The sequence below is a fragment of the Fundulus heteroclitus genome, unplaced genomic scaffold (genome assembly GCF_011125445.2).
Source record: "Fundulus heteroclitus isolate FHET01 unplaced genomic scaffold, MU-UCD_Fhet_4.1 scaffold_184, whole genome shotgun sequence".
In the NCBI taxonomy this organism is placed as follows: domain Eukaryota; kingdom Metazoa; phylum Chordata; class Actinopteri; order Cyprinodontiformes; family Fundulidae; genus Fundulus; species Fundulus heteroclitus.
The window spans coordinates 234,583-246,723 of record NW_023396596.1 but is presented as its reverse complement, the minus strand read 5'-3'; positions in this window follow the sequence as shown (position 1 = coordinate 246,723).

The following is a 12,141-nucleotide window of genomic DNA, read 5'->3' as shown; positions in this document are numbered from 1 at the left end:
AGGTGGAGCCACTTTCCCCTGTGGGGAACAGCAAAATGCATGCTGGGAGTCAGAAGCAGGATATTGACCAGTCCTCATTATTGGCCAGGAAATCTTTGATCCCTGAAAGCGCGTTTCCTCAATTCTCCATCTGCACGGTCTTCCAGCAGTGACAATGCATCCAGCCAGCAGCATTACACACGAGTGTGTTTGACTGTTTGCACCAATTAAAGTGATTGCTGCTCACCTGGTCACAATAATCTGTGGAACACGTCACCCTGGTGATGATTGGAGAGGAATGTGAAGGTAGAAAACCCCGAGAAGATGTTAGCAGACTTTGATTTAAGATTTAAGATGGCTTATGGGCATTTAGATTTCTCTGAAATGTCACAGATGGATTTAAGAGTCACCAGCAGCAGAATGAATAATACTGAGGTTTTAATGCTTCTGATCAAGATGATCTCTGATTAAAGTCTGATATGGAGTGAAAGTGAACGTCTGAGAGGAATCCCCATGCTGTAATGTTCTGTTCTGGTTCTTGTTGCTATTTTGGTTAAGTTAGCTTTCCTGCTTTAAGGGTTAGTTCTGTTTCTAGTTTTTTATTGTGTTGGAATCATGTTTAGCTTGTTTACTGTTTTACTTATCTGGTCTTCTCTATTAGTTTTTATTAAAGCTTGTGTTTCTCTCAGTCACTTCCCCTTCTTTGATCACTGTCACCTGTCCTAGTTAATTAGAGCCACTTGGTTTCACCTGTCTTGCTGCCTATTTAAACCCTCCTCAGTTTTCTGTTTGTTGCCGGAACTTCACACATGTCTCATTGCTCATGCCTCCTGTTTCCCTGCGGTAAGAACCATCCAGCATTCTGTATTTTGCCTGATTACCTGATCCTATTCTGTTTTTTGAGTCTGCCTGCACCCTGTTTACATTTTTGGTTTTTTTGCTTGGATTACCGCTTTGAACTCTGCTCTGGACTATTTTTCTGTACACCTGCCTGATCCATCCTCATCGTCTCTTCAATAAATCATGTCAAGCATTACTTTAAGTGTCTGAATACCGGGTTCATCTCCACTCTAGTTCATGACACATGCAGGTTGGCTGTAATTCACCACTTCACCATCTGCGTCTCCAGTTTCCCCGTCTCCAAAATGAGCGTACGCCTGGTTCAGAGCTGGCATAAGGACCACACATTTTCCCCTAAGTTCATTTTTAGAGATCCTAACTTCTGGTGGAAAGTGGCGTATGCACATTTCAGGTCCATTTAGTGTCAGAAAGCTTTCTAAATGACAGCCCTGCTGACTTCAGCTCTTCACCTCTGTCAGCTCCACCAGCAGCTCCATCAATACAAACTCAGCTTCTGCAGCCAAATTATTCAAATTTCACAGAAAAAAAAAACAAGTCAGCAGCAACTGTGGAGGAACTATGAACAAATGGAGATTAATGCAGATAAATGAACTATTTTAATGATTCCACAGTCATAAAAACATGATGTGATGGAGAATATTTCATGTAAACTGACTTTAGGAGCTGAAGCTCCCAGAAGCAGAACCTGGTACTGTGACATGTTGTGTCTGAGTGTTTTAGTCAGTAAAATCCTTGCAGAGCTTCTAAAAGTGCTGATGCATCAATCATGGATTATAGATTTGTTCCTGTCACACAGATTACAGGAGCTGAAATTCACTTTTCTAAACTGGCTTGAATCCCTTCTGAGCCGCTTCACATGAGGGGCATTTATACACACTGGAGGTCCCAATGCTGTCCGCTTCTGACCTGAGATCAGGGCTCAGACTCAGTTACACAGAGAGACAACATTAAAAACTGGCTCCAAGTCCAGGAACAAACTCAGCAAAGATTTATTACAATAGAAGATCTGAACTTTGCTTTTCAGCTGAATTACATCCACTTATTCAATTATTTTAACATCATCCTGTAGAAAATGGAGAAAGACCGACCTGATGAAGGTTTAAAGAGATTAAAAACCTTCAAATAAATAAAACATCAGTATTTTATTTCTTCTCTCTTCCTCAGTTCTGGATAAAAGCTGCAACTCTAAACTGAAATTCAGCTCATTGTTTCATGTTTTCTGCTGATTATTGAATAAATCCTGACAGGAAGTTAGAAAAAGAAAGAAACTTTAAGTGGAGCAAAGCAGTGAAGAAGAAAGCAGACTTTACCATGAAGATCCTTAGTGTGGATCAGTAGAATATCAGCCAGATGTCAGGAGTTTAGTGTCAACACAACTTTCACATCACAAATATCAGAACTAAAACATGGAGTCTGACCTCAGTGTCTGTAGTTTGCAGAGGGGAGTCTGGAGGAAACCACAGAGCTCCTTCACTCCACCATCTTTCAGGTCTTTGTTGGAGCTCAGGTCCAGTTCTGTCAGATGGGACGGGTTGGACTTCAGCGCCGATACCAGATATTTACAGCTGATCTCTGACAAACTGCAGTTCACCAATCTGAATAAAGAATCAAAGATGTGAGCTGAAGCCACCAGGATGCAGGTTAAAACTGAAACATGAACAAATAAATGATAAAATGTAGAAAATGAATGTCCCTGAATGTAAAAGTCCCAGAAACATGATGAACTGATGTCTGATATGTGATCGAGTAGAACTGATTTAAAGAGTTAAAGCCAGCAGAACCAGAACATGTTATCATGACGTGTGAAGGTCCAGATCAAGGTGTGGTTCTCAGCAGTGGCGGCTGGTGATGAAGATGTTCTGGGCTTAGGGTTGGGGGGGCACCAGAGCTTGGAGATGAGCAGCCAACAATAAACTCTACTTGAACATAAATCCATCCATGATCACTTGCTGCTGCTGGATATTTAAGTCTGATGGCTCTGGCGTCTGTTTAAAATGATGCTGTCTTCTAGTCTGGCTCAGGGTTCTGCTAGAACAGTGGTTCTCAGAGCCAGAATGTTCTAAACATGGATCATTTAACAGAGCTTTAGCTCACATTGTTCTGGATTCATCTTCAAGCTAAAGCAGCAGCCTTGGCGCTTTATGCCGCTGCTGTGAGCCTGTTGTCGGTGTGGATCAGAAGCTGCTGGTCCTGCAGCAGAGGAGCAAAATGCTGAGTCAGCTTCAGCACCTTTATGTGGAGAGACATGTGGTGTGGCCACTTCTCTGCCACTACCTGGGACAGACACCTTCCTCCCAGCCTGACAGCGTCTGTGAACACCGGGACGTGTGACGTAGGTCTGCTGAGGGGAACTCCCTCTGACACAGTGGGGGGGTTTCCCCAGTGGGCCATGTGGGCTCCCACTGATGGAGGGACTGCAGTCATCCTCTGCCTCTTCTGGCCACAGGGTCTCTGCGCAGGCGGGTGAAGCATCTCTGCAGGCAGGCACCTCATATGAAGCAGAGCCAGTGGAAGCAGCAGGTGGGCCGCTGACGTCATCCCCAGCAGCCGCATGATGGACAGAGCTGTCACTGTGTGGAGGTGTGACGCGGCGGAGCAACGGTGACAACGTCTGCTCTGGGCTCTCATGGTGGCCCAGTTTAGCTCCTAGCAGCTGGGATGGAGAACAGAACCTTTTAGCACTTTATGGAGAACCCAGTTCTGTCAGCTGTGGAGCCAGAGCTCTGGTCTGCACCGCCGCTTCCTCTCTGAACCGAGCCAGCAAGAGCAGGTGGTCCACATAAAAGAGGATTCTCATCCCTGCAGAGCGCAGCGGCATCTGGAGAACGTGCGTGGAACCAGGTAGGAACCCAATGCCAGGTTGTAGTGACAGGGAATCCCCTGGAAGGAGAAGCACAGATACTTCCTGTGTTTGGGGATGATGGAACATGGAAGTAGTCCTTCAGATCTATGGAGGAGAACCAGTGGTTCTGGAGAACGTTCTCCAGCAGCTGTCTGACTGTCAACATGTGAAACCGTCTCTCTGTGATCAGAACCAGTAAATAAAGGCAATAGAACCCCGTGGAGAACCCTGGAAATGACGTCTTTATCCAGGAGTTCCTGCAGTTCTGACAGGAGAGCAGCGCTGGACGCTAGAACCGTCTCCATGACTCCTCTGAACCGTGGAGGAGAGAGGAGGTAAAGCGTGGAGCCTCTGCTGATCAGTCTGTGAGAAGGAGAGGAGGAGGAGACGAGGAGGAGAGGAGGAGGAGCTGATATAGGAGGAGGAGGCTGATAGAGGAGGAGGATGGAGGAGAACAGCTGGAGCCAGATGTTCCTCTGGATCATGGTCTGCTAGGCAGAAATGGTCTGCAGACTAATAGAAATGATGATTCTTCAGTTTTTCTTTGGTTTCCTTCTTGGTGCTCAAACTTGTTGGCTTGTTGCTGAACGGTACTGCTGAGTCCAGAGAGCGTCTGCTGCAGTAGAACTTTTACTTTTCAGTATTGTGCTGTAGTTTTAATAGCCACACTGCTGGCTCCTGGTTCTGGTTCTGTCTGATTGAGCTGTCAGACTGAAGAGGACGGTTCCTCTCTTAGCCGCACCAACAGAACAGCAGCTTCAGGACAAAGCTGAGCTGCTGGAACCTGCTGGTGCCGTCCATCCAACCATTTTCCAACAGGCTTATCCCTGCTGGGGTCCTGAGGGCTGCTGGTGTCTATCTGCAGCTGTCAGTGGCTGAGAGGCGGGCTTCACCTGGACAGGTAAGCAGTCTCTCACAGGACAACACAGAGACAGACAGGACAACCAACCATTCACACACACACTCACACCTAAGGAGAATTTAGAGAGGCCAGTTAAGCTAACAGTCATGTTTTAGGACTGTGGGAGGAAGCCGGAGTACCCAGAGAGAACCCACACATGCACAGGGAGAACATGCAACCTGCTGGTGCTGTCGTTCTGATTTAGTTTACATTTTCTCTCTTTTTTCTTCTCAAACATTAATTTTTTAGATAATGCTGTTTTATTATTTTTATTTTACTTGTTTATGTGTATGAATGTGATCCTGGCACTACTCTGGAGGAACAAAGATTAATGTTTCATGTAAAGATGTGACAAAGAAATGAAAAATAAAGCTAAATTATCTGATCTTGTTATCTAAATCTTTCCCAAATCAAATTAAAACATCTCAATCAATAATTCACATCATTTGACTTTTTCTAATTTTTGTTCTTCAGTCCAAAGCATTTTAATTGTTAAATGTTCAATACTGAAAATATCAAAGAAGAAAATAAATAATTGACAAGGCAAAACATTTGGACAGCAGGTTGTCTGTAAAGAAAAAATGTCAGAACAAAATTATTAATTAAAATCAGTTTTAAAGTAGCAGTGAAGATAAAACCAACCTCAGCTTCTTTACTTTACAGAATGGAGTCTCCAGGATCTCACAGAGACGCTTCATTTCAGAGTCTCCAAAGGTTATCCATTCATCAATCATATCTATTTCCAGGTCAGTCAGGGAGGGGTTGGACTTCAGAGCTGAGGCCACAACTTCACATTCCGTCGGTGAGAGGTAACAGCCCACTAGTCTGTGATGAGAGAAAGAATCAGATGAGTTGTAGTTAAATCAGACTAATAAACACTGATAAACAGACTAAAAGATGATGATTAAACAGTGATGTTATCATCAGATGAACATCTGCTCTTCACATCAATGTCCTGTTTGACCCACAAAGAGAATCTCTTCAGTCTCTTCAGGTCTTGGTTCTACTGCAGAGCTGCTGTGTCTCTGCTTTGGTTAAAAGCTTCATTTAACCACAAAGATGAAGAAAGATCATCTAGAGTAAAACAACAGAACTGACTAAATCTATCTGGATGTCCATGGTAGCATTTGGCCGTCTCCTCTATGTAAATTATCACCAGATTATCTCTAGACATATGTGAGTCTAGTGATAATACACTATGGTTGTTTTGGCTTCATCTCACTTCCAAATCATCTCTAACTATACATAAAAGTGATGCCTCTTCCTTTTACTGGAAGAGACCACACTGGGTAAAATTACTGTTAATGTATCAAAAAGAAAACAGGAGGCTCCAGTTTTCATTTAGTAAAGAGAGTCATGACTTAATGTAACAGATAACGGCGTTACGTTACTTCCACTAGAACACAGTGTGTTACTACAACTGCATCAATAAAGCAGCTTTTCTTCACAGCATTCTCTCCGCTGCAGGAGTTTACCAGTGGCTGACTTAGTTTAGCACTTTACTTCTTCAATGGTATAATAGCTGAAGTTCATTCTACCTGCTGCTGTCCGCAGTGGAGGGAGCCCTATTTCATTTACTACAAAGTTTGTTTTAGCTTGATATATTGCTGCAAGAGAAGATTTTGTTACAACCATTTATAGCTGGTTGCAGCTTGTTAATGTGCAATAATTATCAAGTTCAAAAACATTTGGTTTATTTATTGTTTTATGATGAACATTGAGTATAATAATAATCATCATATCTACATAATTATATTAAAAATGATAGATGTCTTGACTCTTGACTCACTTGTGCCACCACACACTGAAAATGTAGATTAGTGGACAATGTTTTCAGATTTATGCTCCATTCATTATGTATTCGTTATTATGTATTTTATATGTGACCCTTGAACTCTGAATTCTTTTTAAAGTTCCACTAATAGGAAAGTGGTCCTAATGCTTTGACATGTTAGATCCCATAAAGTCAGTGAATAGCTCCTTTATCTAGTCAGTAGTGCTGGATGAGAACATTGTGGAGCAAAGGCCTCTTGTGTTTTAAAGCCAGACCTATCAGTTCTGAGCCACTCTGAGCATTAAAGCCACTCACACCTGCAGATGGATGCAAAGGAGAAGGCCGGCCCAGCTTCAGGTAAGCTCCATCTGCTACCAGGCTCCACTTTGCCCTCTTTCACAAGGCCATGGCTGATGTTCTGTGTGTGGGTGACCATCAGTGTTTGGCTTATGTGTGTTATGTGTTATTGGTTCAGGGCCCAAAGCTGCAGTCTGCTATAGCAATGTGAAAGGTGCTGCTGAGATCAGAACAGAGCTGAGAGACCAACAGGCTGCTGCTGCTGCTGCTGAGGGTGGCTTTACTTTTGCTCTGTTTCTGTTTGCTGCAAACGTGATAAAATCACTGGGAGGGGTGACAGCCCCTCCCTGGGCTGTCACCCCTCCCTGGGCTGCCACCTTACCGTGGTGGAGGGGTTTGAGTGTCCCAATGATCCTAGGAGCTATGCTGTCAGGGGCGTTAAGCCCCTAGTAGGGTCACCCAAGGCAGACAGGTCCTAGGTGAGGGACCAGACAAAGTGCAGCCCAAAATGCCCCTTATGATGAATACAATTATTGGACCTCGTGTTCCCTCGCCCAGACGCGGGTCACCGGGGCCCCACTCTGGAGCCAGGCCTGGAGGTGGGGCACGTTGGCGAGCGTCTGGTGGCCGGGCTTTTGCCCATGGAGCCCGGCCGGGCTCAGCCCGAAGAGGCGACATGGGTCCCCCTTCCGATGGGCTCACCACCTGTCGGAGGGGCCAAAGGGGTCGGGTGCAATGTGTAACGGTAGCAGTGGAGGGCGGGGACCTTGGCGTTCCGATCCTCGGCTGCAGAAGCTGGCTCTTGGGACGTGGAATGTCACCTCTCTGGTGGGGAAGGAGCCTGAGCTTGTGCGCGAGGTTGAGAGGTTCCGACTAGAGATAGTCGGACTCACCTCGACGCACCGCTCTGGCTCCGGAACCAGTCTCCTTGAGAGGGGCTGGACATTCTTCCACTCTGGAGTTGCCCATGGTGAGAGGCGCCGAGCTGGGGTTGGCATACTTGTTGCCCCCCATCTCGGTGCCTGCACGTTGGGGTTTTCCCCGGTGAACGAGAGGGTGGCCTCCCTCCGCATTCGTGTGGGGGGACGGGTTCTGACTGTTGTTTGCGCTTATGCGCCAAACGGCAGTTCAGATTACCCACCCTTTTTGGAGTCCTTGGAAGGGGTACTGGAGAGTGCCCCTCCTGGGGACTCCCTCGTTTTGCTGGGGGACTTCAACGCTCACGTGGGCAATGACAGTGGGACCTGGAGGGGCGTGGTTGGGAGGAATGGCCCACCTGATCTGAACTCGAGTGGTGTCTTGTTGTTGGACTTCTGTGCTCGTCATGGATTGTCCATCACAAACACCATGTTCAAGCATAAGGGTGTCCATATGTGCTCTTGGCACCAGGACACCCTAGGTCGCAGTTCAATGATCGACTTTGTTGTCGTTTCATCTGATCTGCGGCCGCATGTCTTGGACACTCGGGTGAAGAGAGGGGCGGAGCTCTCCACCGACCACTACCTGGTGGTGAGTTGGCTCCGATGGCGGGGGAGGAAGCCGGTCCGACCGGGCAGGCCCAAACGTACTGTGAGGGTTTGCTGGGAACGTCTGGCGGAGTCCCCTGTGAGGCGGAGCTTTAACTCCCACCTCCGGGAGAACTTTAAACACGTCCCGAGGGAGGCGGGGGACATTGAGTCTGAATGGACCATGTTCCACGCCTCTATTGCTGAGGCGGCTAGTCGGAGCTGTGGCCGCAAGGTTGTCGGTGCATGTCGTGGCGGCAACCCTCGAACCCGCTGGTGGACACCAGCGGTGAGGGAAGCCGTCAAGCTGAAGAAGGAGTCCTATCGGGCTTTTTTGGCCTGTGGGACTCCGGAAGCAGCTGATGTGTACCGGCAGTCGAAGCGGCAGGCGGCTCGGCTGGTCGGCGAGGCAAAAACTCGGGCGTGGGAAGAGTTCGGAGAGGCCATGGAGAAAGACTTCCGTACGGCTTCGAAGCGATTCTGGTCCACCATCCGGCGTCTCAGGAGGGGGAAGCAGTGCAGTACCAACACTGTTTACAGTGGGGGTGGTGTGCTGCTGACCTCGACTCGGGACGTCGTGCGTCGGTGGGCGGAATACTTCGAAGACCTCCTTAATCCCACCAACACGTCTTCCATTGAGGAAGCAGAGCCTGAGGACTCTGGGTCGGGTTCTCCCATCTCTGGTGCTGAGGTTGCCGAGGTTGTTAAAAAGCTCCTCGGTGGCAGGGCTCCGGGGGTGGATGAGATTCGCCCTGAGTACCTTAAGGCTCTGGATGTTATGGGGCTGTGTTGGTTAACGCGGCTCTGCAACATTGCGTGGACATCGGGGGCAGTTCCCCTGGATTGGCAGACTGGGGTGGTGGTCCCCCTATTTAAAAAGGGGGACCGGAGGGTGTGTTCCAACTACAGAGGAATCACACTCTTAAGCCTCCCTGGTAAGGTCTATTCAGGGGTTCTGGAAAGGAGGGTCCGTCGGATAGTCGAATCTCGGATTCAGGAAGAGCAGTGTGGTTTTCGTCCTGGCCGTGGAACACTGGACCAGCTCTATACCCTCAGCAGGATTCTTGAGGGGGCATGGGAGTTTTCCCAACCAGTCTACATGTGCTTTGTGGATCTGGAGAAGGCATTCGACCGTGTCCCCCGGGGGATCCTGTGGGGGGTACTCCGGGAGTATGGAGTACCGGACCCTTTAATAAGGGCTGTCAGGTCTCTGTACGACCGGTGTCAGAGTCTGGTCCGCATTGCCGGCAGTAAGTCGGACTCGTTTCCGGTGAGAGTTGGACTCCGCCAAGGCTTCCCTTTGTCACCGATTCTGTTTATAACTTTTATGGACAGAATTTCTAGGCGCAGCCAAGGTGTTGAGGGGATCCGCTTTGGTGGCCTTAGGATTGCGTCTCTGCTATTCGCGGATGACGTGGTCCTATTGGCTTCATCAGGGCGTGATCTACAGCTCTCACTGGAGCGGTTCGCAGCCGAGTGCGAAGCGGCCGGGATGAAAATCAGTGCCTCCAAATCCGAGACCATGGTCTTGAACCGGAAAAGGGTAGAGTGCCTTCTCCGGGTTGGGGAGGATGTCCTGCCCCTAGTGGAGGAGTTCAAGTATCTTGGGGTCTTGTTCACGAATGAGGGGAAGATGGAGCGGGAGATCGACAGGCGGATTGGTGCAGCGTCTGCTGTGAAGCGGGCGCTGTACTGATCCGTTGTGGTGAAGAGAGAGCTGAGCCAAAAGGCGAAGCTCTCGATTTACCGGTCGATCTACGTTCCTACCCTCATCTATGGTCACGAGCTTTGGGTCGTGACCGAAAGAACGAGATCCCGGATACAAGCGGCTGAAATGAGTTTTCTCCGTAGTGTGTCTGGGCTCTCCCTTAGAGATAGGGTGAGGAGCTCAGTCATCCGGGGAGGACTCAGAGTAGAGCCGCTGCTCCTCCACGTCGAGAGGAGCCAGTTGAGGTGGCTCGGGCATCTGGTCAGGATGCCTCCTGGACGCCTCCCTGGAGAGGTGTTCCGGGCACGTCCCACCGGGAGGTGGCCCAGGGGAAGACCCAGGACATGCTGGAGGGACTATGTCTCCCGGCTTGCCTGGGAACGCCTTGGGATTCCTCCTGAGGAGCTGGCCCAAGTGGCTGGGGAGAGGGACGTCTGGGCCTCCCTACTGAAGCTGCTACCCCCGCGACCCGACCCCGGATAAGCGGAAGACAACGGACGGACGGACGGACGGACGGACTCAGTAATCAGTTATTATTTCCTGTGTTACAACCTTCAGTCAATCAGTCCGATGGTGAACATGATTAAATGATCAATCATGGTTGATGATGAAATCCAACTCCACAAAATAATTAAGTAGCTCTTAGACAGCTGCTAAAGCATCTCAGCTGAAGTCTGTAGCCTGGTGTCTGTAGAGAGGATCAAATACGCTCTAAATGAACGCTTTCTGAGCTCTGTTAACACCACTCAGTCTGGAGGGGTTGATGCGTCACCTTGTGCTTGAATTCAGGTGCACATAATTACCTTACATGTAATTTAGGTGCCCACTTTCAAGGGTCATTAAGGGACTTGTAACTCAAGGGGCTTCAGCTCAGACCCTCATTCCTCCTCTTGCCTCTAAAGGAGCCCTTTACACTCTTTATTGATACATTTTCCTCACTGTTTATTTCTGACACGCAGCTCACCAATGGGGGAAATCCTCCCACCTCAATGATTCCTCACCACTATCATTAATTATAAATTGTGCTGGTGCCAGACGTTACGAAATAGTGTTTTTTCTACAGTCTCTTAATAACCAGTGAGACGCAGAGCTTGAAAAGCTGCAGCGTTCACTTGACCCCCTTGAGCAACATATATGTCCAAAACCTGAGGTTATATCAAGCTACATGGCTTAATAAAAGAATCAAGTTACAATATCATTTCTTTTAGATTTCTTAGTTTAGATAAAACTGATTTAGCCTGATTACATGAAATAACAACATGGATTTTTTAAAAGAGCTGTATAGCATATTTTTATTTCAGCGGAGCAGTCCTGCTATGGAAGAACTGAGAGATGTGCACATCTTTCAGCGTTCTAATTTTATTGCCATTATATTATTTACATTTTCTGCAGTGAGATTTACCACCAGCATGTAGTAACCCATGTAGTAGTAATTAAAGTATTTCTGATTCTGATTAAAAAGGCAAGGCAAGGCAAATTTATTTATATAGCACAATTCAGGACAGAGACAATGCAAAGTGATTTACATGATTAAAATATAGGAAAATAAAACAGAATAAAAGCAAGTAGGAATAAAATGTAGAAACAATAGAAAAGTTTAACTAGAACAGTCAAAGGCAATTTTAAACAAATGTGTTTTTGTCCTTTGTTTCGTGTCAGTCTTGTCCAGTTTTGGCCATTCACGGGAGGAGCGTTGAAGGAGGGAAGTTGCTGACTAGCTTGGCCCTTGGCAGGCTAGCGTTAGCCTTGCAGCAGCATGTGGCTAACGGCGTGGTCTGGGTTGGAGGCCTGGTCTCCCAGGCAGACTCTGACCCCGGTTGCAGTCACAATTTAAGCAGATCTCTCCTCGGCATGGGGACGTTGCTTCTGTGCCAACTTTTCAGCTCTGTCTGTGGTGCGTTGAGAAAGCAGAAAGCAGCAGAACATAGACGGATTCCTTCACTTCGGCATCTGTTTTAAGCAGAAGTGAGAGACTTATCTTTGAATCGGCTGGCAGTTTCTCCCTATGCCAGGGAGGAACTGAGTTTCAGAAATGCTCATTCTCACTTAGCTCGCGGCCTCTTCCAGACCCCATCGATGGTTCCCGGATGCCTTCAGTCACATGGCTCCCCCCTCTCCTTGAGTGCTGGTCCTCAGAGGGTTTGGAGGTGTGTGTCTCAGCAGCTTGGAGTCAGGAGAAGAGCGAAGAGAAGTTCTTTGTCTGTGGGAGGAAGGTTTTATCTCAGCAGGAGTGGTCACAGCTGACCTCCTGCTGGGAAAAAGTGCCGCCCAAGC